Source organism: Berghia stephanieae, chromosome 5, assembly GCF_034508935.2.
Source record: "Berghia stephanieae isolate SIO BIC M18660-M18661 chromosome 5, UCSD_Bste_1.3, whole genome shotgun sequence".
In the NCBI taxonomy this organism is placed as follows: domain Eukaryota; kingdom Metazoa; phylum Mollusca; class Gastropoda; order Nudibranchia; family Aeolidiidae; genus Berghia; species Berghia stephanieae.
The window spans coordinates 21,290,069-21,303,444 of NC_088364.1; the positions used below are offsets into that span (position 1 = coordinate 21,290,069).

At 36.1% G+C, this 13,376-nt stretch overlaps 1 protein-coding gene across 1 annotated transcript in view; it reads right to left on the reverse strand.

Moving 5' to 3' along the window:
• LOC144972586 (voltage-dependent calcium channel gamma-7 subunit-like) overlaps window positions 1-12,182 on the reverse strand; it is a 103,456-nt gene extending 91,274 nt beyond the window's left edge. Inside the window, exon 1 of the mRNA XM_078913982.1 lies at window positions 11,595-12,182. The gene's annotated coding sequence lies outside the window, so the exon portion shown is untranslated. The remainder of the gene's footprint in view (window positions 1-11,594) is intronic.
• Between the last annotated feature and the right edge of the window lie 1,194 nt (window positions 12,183-13,376).

Genomic DNA, 13,376 nt, shown 5'->3' on the forward strand with positions numbered 1-13,376 from the left:
TGGACTGTAAAAAGTAATGGAATTGAATACTTATCTTCTAGAAGCTGTGAAGTGTAAAAAGTAATGGAATTGAATACTAATCTTCTAGAAGCTGTGAACGGTAAAAAGTAATGGAATTGAATACTAATCTTCTAGAAGCTGTGGACTGTAAAAAGTAATGGAATTGAATACTAATCTTCTAGAAGCTGTGGACTGTAAAAAGTAATGGAATTGAATACTAAGCTGCTAGAAGCTGTGAACTGTAAAAAAATGTACACCAATTAATGTAACAGCTTCAAACATTACAAAGTACCAAAACACGGAAGGTTTGGAGGCTCAAAACCCTTTCACAGCCATTAACCCCCCAAAAAATAAAAACTTTCATAAACTATCGGATTACTTTTGTGGTGTAACGGTAGCAAGTATGAGGTAATCAGGAGGTCTGAGTTTCGATCCCGTCCCAGTTGAGGCTGGCTGTTTTTCTCTTTTTTTTTTTTAAAGATGGTTTCTTTCTTGTATTTTTCTTTCTTACACTGATTCATACACACATTTTCAGATCTTTAGAAACTTTTTTTCTTTGAACTAGAGCATTTATATAGCGCAATATCCACCAAACGCGCTCAAAGTGCTTTGCAAGGGGTCCTTAGTCAACAGCAATATAAACGTGTATGATGAGACAAGATGCATATTAGGCGGTAGTACAATTTTTTTCGACAGAGACAAAGCTGTTAACAGTCAGGTACTAATTTAATACATAATTACGGTGAGAGAATGTGAAAAAGAGCCTTTTCCAAGAACTCAACTATGCGACTCTCAGAGAACCCTGGAACTTCCGATTTGAAGGCGAGTTTCATACCACTAGATCACATAGCTGCATAACACATCACCTTTAACCCAAACAGACGGCATTTCATGTTTTAACATTTATACTGGTTCATTTGTTTTTTGTTATTGGGTAAAGAAAGGTTTTGAGCCCGAGACGTTTCGTATTTTGTCTTTTGTTCTCTCATGACGTCATTATGTTCGTTTGTGAAGACAATGGAGAATAAAATCTTTTGCGAAGATGAGAATGGAACTTTCGACTCGACTGATACCTTTGAGTGGTAGAGGGCGTTGAATGCAGAGCGCCCGGGTGGCAATAAGTCAGTAAGTCATTGATTTCTATCTGTTTCTCTTGACATAGAGAAAAGGCACTCTAGACTTATATTAATATTTGGCCAGTTTCGACCGTCTCATTTACGGATTATCTGGATGATGTATTCCGTGATCGAAGTCTTCTGGTCGCCATTTGTTTCTCGCCTTATCTTGTAGCTCGAGGTGGAATCGTTCAAGCCTATTACCTCCCCTCATTTATTGCAACCTTAAACGTCGGGCCTCGTTTAGTTTTATTTTTCACGTTGTCTTTTTTTTTATAGACGTCTTTAGATAGTTCGAAGTTGACGTAACTCAAGTCTTTGTTATTGTTTTTTTTTTTTTTTAATTTATTTATTTTTATTTTTTTTGCCATCCGCGTTTATGAGTAATTCTCACAAAACTGTATTAACCTGACTATAAACGATCATGGTTACACAAAGTTTTGTGCGTTGGTCCGTTATACTTCCAGATGGCAATGCTGTGAGCTCCTTAGCCAAGCTCATATTATCTATATGATTGTGAGTTTTCAGACCGACAACAGAAAATGTGTGTGCTGATTTGCAAAATCCGTCGGATGTCGCACGAGCTAGTTTTGAGAGGCGAGTGAATAAAGGTTAAAAACCGTTGTCTGCATGACCATAATTTTTTTCACTTCATCGTTTTTATTATCCATCCAACTACATTCTCATGAAAAGATTTTACAATTAGAAGCTTAAAGATAATTTATATAGATTTTTTTCTGAGCCAAGAGCTCCCCCCACCCCCTTTTTAAGTGCAATATCCACTAAACGTGCTCAGAGCGCTTTACAAAGGGCCCCTGTCCAACAGCAACACATATAGAATGAGACATGATGCCTCGACATATTATAATATATATCTGTCTTGTTTTTAAAAGCGATTTTCTCCGTTTCTTAATTTTTAAAAACCCAATGCCTTCAAATGTGAATAACTTTGACCCTATTTAAGATAATTACATAAGATTAAAATTATCACTTGGTGAACTATTTTTTTAACACTTTGGCCTTAAATTGTTTTGCAATTATCAGTTTTAAGATTTTTTGCCAATGTGGTAGCCATCCCAATACACTGATAATTGAATTCTATCTTCTGGCTTAGATGAAATATGTTTTTGTCTGAGCACAGCTGAAGTATGTTGGAAACAAAATTATACTTTTTTTTTGGCTCAAGAAATACTGATAATTTGGAAACAAGCTTTCTGTTCAGCAACTCATGCAATCACAGCCACTTAAACAGTCGCCATCGTTATTGATCCCAAAGAATCACGTCACAGAATGTGGCGACGATCAGCAAAATAAAAAAAAAGAAAGAAAATATTGAGAATAATCCCGTGATTCAGAAAGTTGGATTAAAGAATTGTATTGAATTTGCAGTGATCTCCACTCAATATAACTAACTGTTTACTTTCTTTTGGTTATCACTGTCATAATATTGTGTGACATAATTCCCTGGTTAGATGCCGGCCGGTACGTAACAATGGATAGGCTCGGACTGGATTACTCTTGTCCTTTTTTTTAAAAAACGTATAATATGTCACTTCTACGTTATGAGCCGCCGTCTGAAAACGGTGTATTGTGTCAGAATAAACAAGATTAAGAAAATTGAAGCTATGCCAAAATAATCGGGATTAGGAATATCCAGTGCTTTGAAATTTAAGAAACATAATTTCAGTCTCCTCAACTATCTAGGTCATATATTCAAACTCAATTTTGTTTTTGGTTACGCTCAAAATACTATTATAAAAAATGAGTTACATTCCGACATATTATCGTTTGAGACGATGGATTTATTTGTTGCTGTTATTATTGTTGTTGTTGTTGTTGTTGTTGTTGTTGTTGTTGTCTCTACGAAACCATTAATCATAAGAATGCGAGACCAATCTAATCAAAATCCTCCAAGAACATTTATGTCATGATATGAAATAGACAAAATATTGCTGACATCTTTCTCTGCTGTCCGTGTTGTTATCAATAAACATGTTCTAGATTGCTCAACCGTCTACTTCAGTCACATAAGAAAACTTGCAGCCATAAACAAGACAAATTAACCAGTTAACTGTCGAACTCTGAGAAAGACTTGTATTTTTTTTAATTGGCCAGAAAAACTCGTCCTTCAAATATCGAACAATTTAAATGACCCTTATATTGGCTAAAACTCTCAAACCTGGGACCCCGCAGGCTTTCCTTAAAGTCCCAGGTTTGAGAGTTTTAGCCAATATGAGGGTCATTTAAATCGATCGATATTTGAAGGACGAGTTTTATGGCCAACTTTTAAATTTCGTGTTTTTCCAGAGTACCGCAGTTAACTGGTTAAGAAAGCTACAACAAGAAAGAAAAAAATAACGACGAGTTCGGGGCTAATGACGGCAATAAAACGAAGGGAGATAATGCTATAACTCCGCTTGAACGATTCCACCTACGGCTACGACTGAGGAAGGAAATAGACTTGATCACAAATTACCCGTAACTCTAAACAGTATGTAAATAAGAGAGGGCGACAATTCAATAGCCCCTATTCCCGTGGCATCCTGAAAATTTAGGGAATGCACCAAACACTTGTTTGTTTGATTTTTCTTCACCATTCATCGTATTCTCAACTTTGATATCTGACATAATAATAACTTGAGCTTTTACGTCGGGGAAATGTCTACTAAATGTGCTCGGGGAGAGGCTGGGTGGGCTAGAAGGGGTTCCCTACCAAAAGCACCTTAAAATGTAGGATGAGACATCCTTTCAACCTTGCCCACCAAAGTCCATTCTTATAGAGGAGGACTAAGGACTTTGTCCTGGACTTTCGGAAAACACTTCAAAAATTCGCTTCTTATATAAGTTTCAAAACTTGCGTCTTGTTTTTAACAGTGCAGTATGACTAGTGTAAGAAGTTGACCTGTGTTCTTGAGAAACAAATAACCATTCGGGGTAAGATTCTAGAATGATTTCTTCTTCTAACAATGTTACACAATTTTCAATACAAAGCAGAAATCCCGTTTATTGATTTATTTCTAAAGATAAACGGTCTCCAATGAGTCCTGACTTGACCCCAATGGGCATTTTGTCATTGACCATTGATTTACTCCATGATATCCAACATGGTCTGTAAGAGTCGTACAACGTTTTACACATTTTTTAAAACGTCAATTGCAAAATACATGGGCTTGAATCATTATTCAAGACATTGGGTAATGTAAATGTTGCTGCTCGAAGCTCGAAGAAATAAATAAGATCTTAACAACGCCTCTACCACATTCTCTCATTCGTCTGTAGTGTTTCATTCATCATGTTTTGTTGATAAAGGGGAATCCCGAAACGTCCATTGTATCTGTTTTTGTACATTAAATTGAAGCTTACATTCAATTTCACATTATTATTTATTCAAGACATTGGAAAATTGATTGGATCACACGGGAACAGGCAAAAACATAGTCATAAAAGCATAATCGGAGCTCTATAGAAGACATCAACATTTGATAATTAAGTCCCACATCTTCGATGTGGCAAATATAAAGTGCGCTAATTTAAAACAATCATAGAGTTGCAAATTTCAAACAGTTCTACTAAATTTTAAAATTGTGTACATAAATTTCAATAAATGGTTTGTTTTGTTTTGTTTTTGTTTTGTTTTTTGGGGGGTTTGTTTTTGTTTTTGTTTTTGTTTTTTTTTTTATTTTTGGTGGGGGGGGGGGGGGTCTTTTGTGGTAAAATTTCGAATATGCATCATTTATGGTCTAAATTTTTCATGGGTTTTTTTCTCGCACTCGATATGAGCTTACCAAACAATTCCCGGACTAAATCCACGCCCACTTAGACCAAAGCTTTAGCAACGATGGTAGAAGGGACAAAGACAAAAACAACACGGGAAGGGTAATTAGTTATTAGGAGGGATATAAGACACAGCAGTGACCTCTCCATCCACAATGGGAGGTTAATAGCGTGGTCTTGTGTTAGATCTGAAATTGGCACCACACTTGATACTGATGAAATCGATAATATATGGTGGAGAAAACACAAGAGAAAACAATACATGTGATTGAATTCATAAAGCTTTTTTCACGGGATAGACGAGATAAAAATAATTTTATAAATATCTCTCTCTCTCTCTCTCTCTCTCTCTCTCTCTCTCTCTCTCTCTCTCTCTCTCTCTCTCTCTCTCTCTCTCTCTCTCTCTCTCTCTCAGTCCTAGCAGACACAAATAAGTCGAATCATTGTTATTGTTATCCTCCATTATTCCTGAACGATGGCACCAACCAGCACCCGGGTGTAAAGGGAAGCTACTCCCGACGTCCAGCCACCAAACAATCCAAGTTGCTCATCTTCCATTATATTATTTTTGGTTTTCGTCACTTCATCGTTAAGTCTTAGACTAGTAACTGGGATACTTTAGCGTCAACAAGATAGTAGCCATTGTTGTGAGATTAAGAGAACATCGATTCGGAAGGTAAACAAGCAAAGATTACTCTATCTAGCCCGTCAAATTATAGACAACAATGTACTTTGTGTCGGTATAAAAATGAAATTATTGACTAGCTTAGCCTATATTCTGACTCAGTACCCACCTTTGACCTTGACAGCGTGTTCATTAACGTAATACCTGGACAATAAACCAATCTGACAACTCTAAAACTCGACCAAATCCCGTGCCTGCTCTAGATTAAAAATCTATCTGGTGAAATGAAAAGAAATAATGTGGTGAATAAGGCGAGAGCGTAGAAAATATGGTGGTATCTCATGAATAACAAGAAATGAATTGAAATGAATAGGAAAGTGCCAGAAGACAAATAGAGAATAAATATTTCGCGGCGATGGGGGCCCGAACCCGCGACCTTACCATTACGGCAACTCCGCCTGGCCGGGGAGAGGTGGCTCTACTTTATGAGCTATCCACCACTCAAAAAAAGTAGTTTCAAACTCTATGTCTAACTTGAGCCGCTCTCTCCGACTTCTGGAGGTCACACAAACAAACCTCGCGAAGTTTGTTATCCACCATTTAATTAGCTTAATGGCCATATTCTCAACACAAACATGTAACATAGACACGATTGAGGCATTGAGTAAGCTCCGGTATTTGGGGTGAATATTAATTCAGAAAAGTGGGTAGAGCACACACTTATGTTGATAATAACAAGAAATGAAGTGAGTAGGAAAGTGCCAGAAGACAAATAAAGAATGAAATTTCACAGCGATGGGGGCTCGAATCCGCGACCTTACTGGTACGACAACTCCGCCTCTCATGGATACCAGCTTGTCACGAATCTCACAAGTATCCTGGTCAATCTCCAGTAAGAGCAAATCACTGGTGTAAATGTTAAAAAATCCCCTCACACAAAATCCAATGTAAAAAAAAAAGTTGACAAACCGACTGATTCAGTGCCTGAAAGAGGATTTAGCCAATTTAAAGAGAAATGGAATCACGTCCTGCCCCGCCCTGATCACCTACTACCCAAGGTCTTGATCACATTGGATTGGCCTTGCTACCATACTCTGACCAAATTCATCTTTTTTTTTCAATTTGGTCGAAAATTATCGATCGATTGAGATTTTTGTAGTCAAAATTGTAAAAAAGTGTAAAATCCGATTCTTTTTTTCAAACAAGTCTCGAATTTGAGACTAGATATCTGACAAAGTAGAAAAGTTGTGTGTTATTTTTATGGGTCGATTTTTGTAGTTGGAGTTTTCTGGCCAAAATGAAAACAATGTGTTTTATCATAGTACAGCATTTTAGTGTCCGATGTAAATTGCAGTCAATGCACGACGAGATGATATGGGAAAGGATCAATTGGGAAAAATCGTCTCAGATGACCACACGGGAAAAGCAGGTGTCACAAGAGAAATATTTATTTCAATGCAAGGCAAGGAGAAAATGAAAACGACGAGAGCTTCAGTAACAACGGATAATGTTGCGGGTTTTCCTCCTTTATCAAATATGTAGATGGAATGCTGACTTCATCATCAACCAGATGAGTATTGTATCACGAGCATCAAGGTAGGTATAGTCTGCAATCAATTCCTATTGCTGGGTGGTATTTCAATCGTGGTTTACCGCACGTGCCCCAAGCATCACCATTGATAGTTCAATTGGCAATGTGTGAAGTAAAAAAAAATGCGTAATAATAATAATAATAATAATAATAATAATAATAATAATAATAATAATAATAATAATAATAATGATAATAATAGTAATAATAATAATAATAATAATAATAATAATAATAATAATAATAATAATAATAATAATAATAATAATAATATCAATAATAATAATAATATCAATAATAATAATAATAGTACCTGTTATATGTCATCCATTTTGGTGAATTGTAAATTGATATAATAAATTAAAAGTATATAAACTAAACAAATATTTTTAAAAGGATGAAAAATAGAGATGGATCTATTTATAGAATTGATTGTTCTTGTTGATTAAATTGACTTTTATACTTAACTACGTCGTTGATATGAATATTTTCCCCATTAGTGTCACCTAAAATACCTTATAGAGTCTCCCCAATCCCCCATTCATGTTTTTCCCCAACATAGAAAAAACTATTACATGACTTTTTATATTAAAAAATAGAGGCGGCAGCGTCTCATTAAATAGCTCTTATGATAACGGCTGATTTATTTGCATGCTTAAACAAGTGCACGATTGAAAGAAAAAAAAGAAAGAAAAAGATAAAACAAACGAGCGAGAGATGTACAGTTGAATCCACTTATGACGATCATTACAGTTGCTTAGAATATCCAGATTTGGTGTTACGTGTGAGTGAAATAAATATAGAATTTGGCTCCAATGTGAAATCTGTTCTTCTGTATGGATCTAAAACCTGGAGAGTCACAAACTTTTTTGCTCACAAAATTCAGATCTTCACAAATAAATATCTCCGCAGGATTTTGAAAATCTTGATGGCAAGACCGCATTTCTAACATAGAATTCTGGAAAAGATTAACCCAAGAATCCATCAACATCCAAATTATGGGGAGGAAATGGAGATGGGTCGGTCACACTTTGAGAAGACCAGGAGCAACGTCACCCGCCAGTCCCATGGTGGATCCCCGATTTGAATTATAAATTTGAGACTTTCAAAAGCATTATGAGAAATTCCATACATTCTTTTCCATAACAAATTACAATTCAAATCTAATTTCATTATTGTCTGTCCGGTATTTTGTCGAACATTTGATAAGATGAAGGAAATTGAGATAAACATCAAAATAATCAGAATATCAAAGATAGTTGAAGTTTCATAAACAAAGTTTACTCTTCTCAATAAATCCTTCATTTTTACTCATATTTTATAAGCATAACTTTAAGTGGACGATTAATTACACTTTAGTCGATAAATTCAATTTCTAATTTCTGGTTCACCCAATCATAAAATCGTATTGAGACGATGACACTTAAATCCGCCATTAATACCATATGAAACACCGTACCGACATTTAACACAATGAAAGAGGTATCTTCTCTGTTAGGAGCTGATTGCAATTTTAGAGCAATGCAATGCAGCACTGCACTGGGGAACCTCCGACGAGGAAAATACGTACACAAATGCCTCTTCCTGAGAATATACCTTATATAATATATATTTCTCTGATCGAATCTTCAGCATAAATTTTGGTCCAGTTGTGAGTCGGCCATGATACATTGACACCAATTCTAATTGTAGAACGCGGTTCAGTAAATTGCTCTCATATGAACATTAACAAATCTGGGATCAAGCGCCGATGTACGCTATATTTTCTAAAAAGATATATATATATATGAAAAGTGCCTAAAACGCAGAGAGAAAAATACGAGTACCCCAAAATATCAGACTGCCTTGACTGTGCGGAGTATTTCATTATACAATATCTGAAAAGGTGTGTATGAAACAGTGCCAGAGAAAGTACAAAAAAATGATACACGAAAAACTAATTTGGCATGATTTGTTCTTTTTTTTCTTTTCAGATATTTATGTTAAAATGCTAAGCATTTCTGGCTGTCAAAATAGTTATAACCCGTTATAGGAATGATCCAAGGATTGATTTGATGACCTCTCAGGCTGGCAATTATCATGGCAACTTATTGTCAACCATAAAGTTTAGAAACGGGAGAATCAAAAGCACAAACTGAAATCAACAGCTTTGCTTAATGGCGCTAAATTATGGTACATGAGTACACAATCCAGGAATGAAAAACTTACAAATAATAATGAAAAGAGATGGGGATGCAATCAAGAGATCGATAAATCAATCAAGGAAAAAGATGCCGCCGTTACCTGTCTGTAGTGCAATGGCAATGTCAGAATAGGTGCGTTTGTATCAATTATATAAACAAAGGAAATAGGGTAGGACGCATGGCTCAGTGCATGTGCGTTTTCTCTCTCTCTCTCTCTCTCTCTCTCTCTCTCTCTCTCTCTCTCTCTCTCTCTCTCTCTCTCTCTCTCTTTCCCTCTCTTTCATTCTTTCTTTCTTCCTCTCTCTCTCTGTCTGTTAGCCAGGGGTTGATTGCCGTGATATTCGTATTCTCTATTTTCCTGACACTCCTCTTTACCTTTAATTACTCATCAGCAATGTCAACATTACCTGATTGTTTTGATCTTGAGTCAAGTCTCGAATCAGAAACGTAAAGTAGAGCACTTGGGAAAAGGTTCAATGTTTGCTAGTGGTGACGTCAATCTTGCTTGCTTCCAGGTCTAAACTTTTTATCAACAAATGTCGGAGTGCTATCAGTCGCTCGTCTCATAGAAGTATACTTATACCTTCAAATCGGATAATGTGATGACAAATCTTTACGCGCATTGCAACATATATAGAGGAGTTATCAAAAAAATTGTTGAAAAGGAAATTTAAAAGCGGAAGCAAGGAAGATTTGACGTCACAATAATGTTTCCTGTTCACATGCTTCTAGACGCCGGTGTAACAGAATAAGATGTCGATAATTTTTGTTCCAAAATAAATTGTATTTTGCACGCCCCTACATGATTAAGGTCATCAGAGGTATGTTTTGTCATCATCACATCCATTGTCATTTACATATCTAATTTTAATATTTTTGTTCACCAATTAATTCAACTTTGCGTTCTTCATTGACAAATGCTTAAAAGAACTTTTCAACTGATATAATTCCATAAGACTAATAATAAATTGTTTAGCTCCTTGTATCCTGGGATTTAACCCGTGGATAAGCTCTAGGGGTTGTTGGTCAAACGGATAAGGCTTTAACAAGAAATAAATTGAGCAGGTAAATGCCAGAAGACAATAGAGAATACAAATCTCAATAAATATATTTAAAAACAACAACAGAATAACTGGTTTCAACTCCACAAGGAAACACCCAATTGCCCCAGCACCTTAACACACTTGATGACCTTCAAAAGCCAAAAACACTTGCACTGGACAGAGACTTATGGAAACAAACCACTAACTGAATACTGAGAACAGAATAAAACAATCGAAGTAACAAACACATTGCTCACGGCAAGCGTCCATAAAGATAGCGAAGCCATTCATTCATTCATTCATTCATACATTATCAATATTTTTTTCATATTTAAGTTATTCATTTTATAGATCGTTATCGAAACTATGATCTTTTCACATACTTGTTCACTGCCGATAAAGAAACTTGAAATTAGCAAGTCATTGCTCAGTTGAAAATAATAAATCAGCAATGAAGCGAAAAGGTGGTGACAATTGGCGAATTTCGGAATGTACATATTTAAAGATAGAGAAAGTTACTTTAGATATGCGACCATTTTGCCATTTTTAAAAAGCCGTTGTCATGTCAGATTAAATCATAAGATTCGTGAAAGCCAGCGTTGGGATTTCGAACAAGTGGGAGCGTGCATTGGGAACGAGTTCAACATTTCAAATGTTGGAGTTCATGAATCTTCTGCACTAAGGCTGAGGCACGGGTTAAGTCTGCCTTTTATGAAGATAGATCCTAAAGAAACATTTCTCTTGATGAATGAGGGGATATAAAAATTGTCTTATTCCATTATTGAACATCACTAGTAATTGATATGTCCGTAAGTTCGCACTATGTGTATATTGATGGAAATTGGTCGAGATGATGTCAAGGTGTCAAAGAAGTCTCAGATTAAAACATTTTTGAACAGTTTGTGGTCATCTCAGTTCATCAATATTGGAAGAAGAAAATTCGGCCAAAAATCAAAAAGCCGTTTGGTAAGGTTCGGAAGAATTGGTGTTTAATGTTACTACAATCATTCATTGTTTCGGTGGCTGTCATCTGTAATGTTTTGTAAGATAACAAATCAGCGATGTTGATGAAATAATGTAAAATAATCGTAAAAACGTTGGCCCCGACGGTATGTCCGGAGAAAATGCAGTTTACACACATTATCCCCCTCGACTCAGATAACAATGAATACCAGGCAGTGGCAAATATTGTGAGAGTGCAATTTTTTTTGTTCTTGTGTAACTCCTTGATGTTAATATTAACCAAAAATAGTATGCTCTTACCTTCAGCAGATTAAATTCCTGAAGTCACATAAAAAGTCACATCAATGTTTCATATCCCGGAATGATTTGAGGATCTAGAGAAAGAAAACTCACTTTCAAAAACAGTTCTGATGTAAAGCAATACTTTTTACTAAATAGGATACCAATATTGTTATAACTGTTTATCGACTAATAATGTATATCTTGTTTAGTTTGTATACAATACAATATTTATCAAAATACATTATCGATCAGAACAGCTGAACATAAACATAATATTGAATAAAGTTGTTTTTTCTCCTCAAGAAAAGTTATCAATAATCACAATAAGTATGTTTTTTTATCAATAAATTATTGGTTTCCACTGACTTGCAATGTGAACGAGTTCATCACCTTTATTTATATGAAGATCATAGATATAACTGTTATTTAAAAATCCCTCTCCTGTCTTCTAACTCTCCCTTTTTAACCCGAAACTCACTAACAGGAAGCCACCATCTCGTCGCCGTTCTCACCAGTGGTGCCAGAAAACAATGTTAGTTGGTGAGGGGAAATAGAGAGGGAGTCAGAGCAAGTTATACCACACGCATTTTATTATTTTTGTACTATACTTCCAATTCGATATTCGTAACGCCGTAAAGGCCACTGGGCTCGATTTCACATCTGGTTCCCTAGCTTGGAAGGGACAATTATAAACATTGCATGATACCACTTTGAAAAAGACGACGGGCTGTGGAATCTTTGTGTCGGAAGCATTGGCAACCGATTTCATTATTTCACGTAATTAATATAAAGCACTTATTTAGATCCCGATAGCTCATTTGGTAGAGCACTCGCTTTACAAAACAAAAGAACTCATGTCAAACCCAGGAAAGGTCAAGATCAAGATTTTTTCTCTTAACTCTGTCTACTCCGCAGTGAATGGGTGGCTTCTTCTCTTATATTTGGCGGAAAGTACTTTGCGGTAGAATAGTGTCCTCGCCAAAATGTAACAAGCAATTTCTAATAGTTTGTTTAACGCTGTAGAATTCATGATAAACTCACGCTCCATGGGATTTATGGCTCTGAATCACTATATCTATAGAACTGAAGGGATTTCGATAGCTCAACATGTAGAGCACACGGTGAGAAAATGTGAGTAAAGAGTCTTTTCCAAGGACTCAACTATGCGCCGGGCGAGGCTCGAACCCAGGACCTTCCAATCCGAAAGCGAGTGCCATACCACTAGACCACATAGCCGCACATACATGACGAGACACGACGCTTGTAAAACGTTATTACGATATATAAAATATAAAGTATTGATTGATGTCCTGGAGTTCTAATTGTGCTCAATAAATTAATAACTGGCTGTCGAACGGCCGTATTGGACGTAATGTGAGTTGATTTTACTCATTATATATACATACGTGTGTGTGAGTGTGTGTGTGTGTGTGTGTATGTATGTGTTTATGTCTGTGTGAGTGTGTAGACAAAGCCGTTACTCGTTTAACTCCAAGTTCGAGTGAGAATATGAGTATAGAGACTTTTCAAAGGACTCAATGTTGTGAGATGATAATAAGAGTTAAGCATATTTACGTTCTCAAATTGCAACTGCTACAGAAAAGGTGCGTTACTCTTTTTGATGACAACACAGCTATCGGAATGTAAACATATACAAGAACCGCGATTTAGATCGTAATTTAATTGGAGGCTATATATATACGTGTGAATTGAGCATTTTGTACTCGGCCTTCGTCAAGTGGTATGACATTCGCCATCGGATTAGAAGGTCCGGGGTTCGTGTCCCGCTCTGAGCGGCGA